Source organism: Callorhinus ursinus, unplaced genomic scaffold (genome assembly GCF_003265705.2).
Source record: "Callorhinus ursinus isolate GAN/ISIS: 27379988/994484 unplaced genomic scaffold, GSC_fseal_2.0 scaffold5, whole genome shotgun sequence".
In the NCBI taxonomy this organism is placed as follows: domain Eukaryota; kingdom Metazoa; phylum Chordata; class Mammalia; order Carnivora; family Otariidae; genus Callorhinus; species Callorhinus ursinus.
This window is the reverse complement of record NW_027397067.1, coordinates 67190887-67196785: the sequence shown is the minus strand read 5'-3', so window position 1 is coordinate 67196785 and position 5899 is coordinate 67190887. Positions and strand designations below refer to the sequence as shown.

The 5899-nt window shown below is 45.4% G+C and overlaps 1 long non-coding RNA gene across 1 annotated transcript; it reads left to right on the top strand.

The window, feature by feature from the left end:
* Positions 1-1279: 1279 nt before the first annotated feature.
* On the top strand, positions 1280-3093 carry LOC141372766 (uncharacterized). The gene is made up of 3 exons (XR_012378170.1): positions 1280-1346; positions 1472-1575; positions 2990-3093. It is a non-coding gene; the product is annotated as an uncharacterized lncRNA (long non-coding RNA).
* Positions 3094-5899: the final 2806 nt, after the last annotated feature.

The following is a 5899-nucleotide window of genomic DNA, read 5'->3' as shown; positions in this document are numbered from 1 at the left end:
ATTCATGGAAAACACTTCGAACAGGGTCTGGCACCTAGTAAACAGCCAATTATCTTAGTTTGTCACCCGTGCCCAGGATCATTTGGCTGTCAGGGACAAAGGCAACATTTGAACACAGGCTTGCCGGCTCCAATGAATGTTTTGGTTCTGTGATTCTAGACTGGAGAAAGTCCACGAGGTTTTAAGTGCCAGCTTCATCCACAGACTTCCTCCTAGCAAATGAGCCCAAGAGTGTTGTGCAAATGATTCCATGGCCTGCGATACTCCATTCAATCAAATACGCCATACTGGATGGCAACAAACCCCCACCTGGGCCTTCTTTTGGGAAATCGGACTGTTGGGCACTTGTGGCCAGGAAAGAATGTTCAAGTTCAAGCTGTAACCCAGAAGAAGCCAGTTCTTCATCTGGGTCTTAGATGTTAAGGGGTGCGTGTGTATATGTATGCATGTGTGGAGAGGACTCAGAATTGCCATCTTCCTGGGCAGAGTCAGCTATGAGCTCAGGTTCACTGCCATCTTTGCAGCCACGAAGGACCCAAACAACCTCCCCTGAGAGGTGGTATAGACATGTGGTTATGAGCTCAAGCTTTGGAGTGCAAAGTTTCGAATTTAAATCCCAACTCCACCACTTCTTATATTGGGAATGTGGTCCAGATTAACTTTCCTGGGCCTCTCCTGTCTTTGTCAAATGGGAATGATCATTGACCTGACGTCATGCAGTGGTGGTGAAGAGCAAACGAGGTAATGCATGTTAAGCATCGAGCACAGAGACAGCACCTAGGTTCCAGAAATTGATGCTGCTTTGATAATGGCAATGATGATCTTGAAGGTGGTGTCCACTCAGAGCGTGAAACGGGGGAGACTGTTGCCTTCCTCAAACCGGCACTGCCTGGGCAGCCCCTGATCTGTGCACCCCATCCCCCCACCCCCAGCTAGACCTGGGAGGGGAAATGAGATGAACACACTTCAGCCCTTAAAATCCATCAGTGAATTCCCAGTTCTAATGGGTAATGGCAAATCCCTTCAATTTTGTTTCCCTGGGAGGTGATATTAAGATTCTCTGTGGTGGGACTTTCCCAGTCGATGCATAAAGACCTCCTTCGAGAAGGTTGATCCTAAAACCAGCGTCTCCGGTAAACACGGCCCTGTTTTGTGAGATGCTAACAATCACTATGGCTCTTTGTTCTGTGTCTTTTGGCTGACTTTCAGTTCATGAGGAAGTGTCTGTATTGGAGCCAATTTGAATTGATTTTGCAAGTAAAATTTCAGGGGACAATGTGCCAGGTGCCTCGGAGAGCTGGAGTCTGGCGGATTCTCTGTCATCTGCTCACAATAACCCAACCCAGGTTTGTATGGTGAGCCGCAGTTTCCAAAGCACTATGGTGTCACATTTACTATTTTATTCCATCTTCACAATAACCCTGGGAGGCTGACATTGTTCACCCTGTTTCTCAATTTTTCCACTTAACAGATGAAACAATAAGAGCTTACGTGATGTGCCCAGGCATCTATGCAGCACCTGGCTGGTCTGGGAGTTGGACCGAGGATTTTCTTTAAAAGCATCTCAACAATTTAGTGAGTATCTACTATGTGTCGGGGATACTGTACCAAACATTGGGAATGTGGAGATGAGTAAGGCATAAAGAGCTGCCTGAGTAGGAGGGGAGCCGGGTGTGGAAACCACAGTGTGACAGACATTATTATATGCATACATATAAGAAGTCACTTGCTCCTTACTCCAAGTCTTTCTTCAACAGCTCTCAACAGGCTTTCAGTCCCACCCCAACCCCAAACAAATAAACCTGCCCTTATCAAGGTCCCGAGGACCTCAGCTTGCCAAATGCAAGGGTGAACTCTTCCTTCTCCTTGAACTCAAATTCTCAGAAGCAATGGACACAATTGACTATTCTCTCCCTCTAATACTTTCTTCTTGGGCTTTCATAATACCAAACACTCTGAGTTTTTCCATCACAGAAAGCCAAGCTCCTTCTCAGCCTCCTTTGCTAAGACTTGGCTTTTCCTTTGATTGTTTGTGAATGTTCAAAAACCCGGGGCTGAGTGTCGGGCTCCCTACGTGGGCCCTTCCTCACTCCCTCCCCGGGTTCCCTTCTGGTCCCATGGCTATAGATACCACCCACATGCTGATAACCAGCTACTTCTCTCCAGCCCCAATCCCTCCCCCTGAGTTCAGGCCCACATGTCCATTCAGCTTCTAGCTATTCCTCCACATGGGATGTGTAATCATCATCTTAAAGTTCATTGTAAAATTGGCATATGCAAAACAGAACTTTTGATTTTCTCCCCTAAACTTGTTCCTCCATTCTTGCCCATCAAAATTGGTGGTACCATCATTCACCCAGTAACTTGGGCCAGAACAGTCACGCTTGATTTCTCTCTTTCCTCATAAACCACACCCAATCAACAAGTGGTGGTGGTACACCTGCCATATTATGTCTTGATTCCACTCACTTTTCTCCATCTCCACAGCTACCATCCTGATCCTAGCCATTGGTGTCTCTCTGAGACCAGTGAAATAGCCTCCTAGCTCGTGCCTCTACTCTTACACCCTAACAACTCACAGAGCAGCCAGATGAATCTCTTAAAAGATGTAAATTAGATCATGTCACTTTTCCGCTTAAACTCTCCACTGGTTTACCATGACTTTTAGAACCAAATCCAAACTCCTTAGCAGAGCCTACCAGGCTTTCCTTCAACTCACTCACACCTTCCTTTCTGACCTCATCATCTACAACCCTCGCCCCAGCCCCCTCACTGCCCTCCAGCCAAACTGCCCCAGGGCCTTTGCACTTGTTCCACTCTCTGCTTAAAATAATCTCCCCCACATCTTTGCAGACCTGGATGCTTATCATTCTATCAGGTCTCAACTCCCTCTCCTCAGCACAGCCTTCCCCCAGTCATTGATTTTATGTCCTTTGAAGGATTTACTACCATCTGTAATCATATTATTTGTCTCTCTCATCCCCATTAGAATGTGATCCCTATGAATGTCTGGTCCAAACACCTGCTGTAACGAAAGCCCCAAAGCCAGGGTCTGGCACCCATGATTCCTGTGTTTATGGAGAAGGTAAATAACACAACATTATGTATACTTAGAAACTTGTTCATTGCTGCGAAGAAAAATACCTGGGTTCTAAGAGGAAGGTCAGATGGCGCTTGTTTTATAATGGGTGATCTGGGAGGGACTTCCTGGGAAGGGGTGATGAAATGAGGCCTGAAGAACGGGAATGAACATCCTGGAAAGAGTTCGGGGGGGCGGGGTGGGGAGAATTGCAGGCAGAGGAATCAGACACATTAAGGGCATATATAGACAGAAGGCGAGGAAGAGAGAGATTATAGATTTTTTTCCATCCCTCTCCTCCTTCTCTCTCTCTCTCTTTTAAAATGGGTTCGTAGAATTTTATAACTTGATTTTAACTTAATATATCAAAAGCATCTTTTCAAGTAATTCAATTTTTCAATTTTTGTTTTGTCTGTTCTTATGAACAATGCTGCATTAAATATCTTATTTTTAAAGATATCCACATCCACTAGAATGGTTAAAATTAAAAAGACAATACCAAGTGTTGGTGACAATACAGAGCAACCGGAACAGTCCTATGCTGCTGGAGAAAGTGTAAAGTGATATGACTTTGAAAGTCTTTGGCAGTATCCACTTCACTGAGCAGACATTTCCTGTGACTCAGTAGTTCTATTCCTGGCGTGTGCTCCACAGAGCCATGTGTGTCTGTCTACCAAAAGACACGTACGAGAATATCAACACAGCACTGTTGATAGTGGTGAAAACCAAAACAGAAACAACCCAAGTATCCACCCACAGTAGAGTTAATTGTGGAATAATCATACAATGGAATCTACGGAGTGATCAGAATTGAACAGATTATTGCTACACACAACATGGATGAATCTCACAAACACAATGTTGGGTGAAAGAATCCAGACACAAAAGAGTAGACTGCATTATTTCTTGTTTCCTAACTTCAGAAATGGGAAACTGCATCTATGTTGTTGGAGGGGAGGATCAAGGGAGAGGACAAGAGGGAAATTTCTGCAGGAAAGGTCATGTTCTGCTTCTTGGTCTACGTCATCATATGTGTGTATCTGTCTGTGACAATTTGTGGAGCCAAACATGATTTTGCACTTCCTTGTATGAGATTATACTTCAAAAAGAAGGGTTTTTTTTGTTTTATTTTTTTCTTAAAGATTTTATTTATCGGAGAGAGTGTGTGAGCAAGAAAGAGAAGGGATGGTGCAGGGGGGGCGCGGACAGAGGGAGAAGAAGACTCCTTGCCGAGCAGGGAGCCCGACCGAAGCGAGGCTCGACCCCAGGACTCCAGGACCATGACCTGAGCCGAAGGCAGATGCTTAACTGACAGAGCCACCCAGGTGCCCCCAAAAAGAAGTTTTAAATATTTGTGATTGGGGCGCCTGAGTGGCTCAGTCGTTAAGCGTCTGCCTTCGGCTCAGGTCATGATCCCAGGGTCCTGGGATCGAGCCCCGCGTCGGGCTCCCTGCTCCGCAGGAAGCCTGCTTCTCCCTCTCCCACTCCCCCTGCTTGTGTTCCCTCTCTCGCTGTGTCTCTCTCTGTCAAATAAATAAATAAAATCTTTAAAGTAAACAAATATTCGTGACTATTTCATCGGGAAAATTCTTGAGCATGAATTTTTTCTAAGGCAAAAAAATTTTGGCAAATGGTACTGTGGTGGGTTGGGTTGAATCATGTCCCCCCTACAAAGATATGTCAGAGTCCTAACCCCCAGTACCCGGGAAGATGACCTTATTGGAAATAGGGTCTTTGCAGCTGTGATCAAGTTAAATGAAGTCATACGGAATTGGGGAGGGTCCCCAAATCCACTGACTGGTGTCCTTATAAGGAGATAGAGGCTTGGTGACACAGAGACACCTTGAGAAGTCTATGTGGAGGCAGAGAGATCGGAGGGATGCAGCTACAAGCCAAGGAATGCCAAGGACTGTCAGCAACCACCGGAAGCTGGGAGAGAACATGGAACAGATTCTCCCTCACAGCCCCCAGAAGGAACCAACCTTGCCAACACCTTGATTTCTGACTTCTTGCATCTCAACCTGTAAAACAATAAATTCTTGTTGTCTTAAGCCTCCTAGTCTATGCTAATTTGTTATGGCTGCCCTAGGAAACTAATATAAACTGCAAATTCTGAGGATTACCTTTTGATCCCCACTTGGCCTCTTGGTAGCAGGTAGAGAATGTTCCCAAGCAGTGGTTACAATTTATTTTTTTAAGATTGTATTTATTTATTGGACAGAGAGAGACACAGTGAGAGAGGGAACAGAAACAGGGGGAGTGGGAGAGGGAGAAGCAGGCTTCCCGCGGAACGGGGAGCTGGGTGCGGGGCTCAGGGCTCAATCCCAGGACCCTGGGACCAGTACCTGAGCCGAAGGCAGACACCTCACCGACCGAGCCACCCAGGCGCCCCAGTGGTTACAACTTAATCTCTTGAGAACCCTCCTGTTTCCAGCCGAGCCCAGGGCCTCTCCAGATTTTCTATGTTGCAAATGAAACGATCAATTCATTCACGTGTAAGTTGTGTACAGGACCTGGGGGCAGAGGAGGGAGGAGCAGGTGAGCAAAGTGAAGACGTGTGGCACGATTCTCACATATGTCATCAATCCCAGTTCTTAGCTGTTAATGTTATTCAAAGACGTTATTACCTTTTTTAACTTAACTCCTTCCTCATTACATAATAATTCATGTTTACTTTATGAAAATTATAAAATACACGAAAGCAAATCAAACAAGTAAAAACTACTCATAATACAACACCCAAAGACACCCACCATTCATATTTTGGTTTATTGCCTGCCAGACATTTTTCTTTGCAAGTATGTACATTCTCTTTTCATA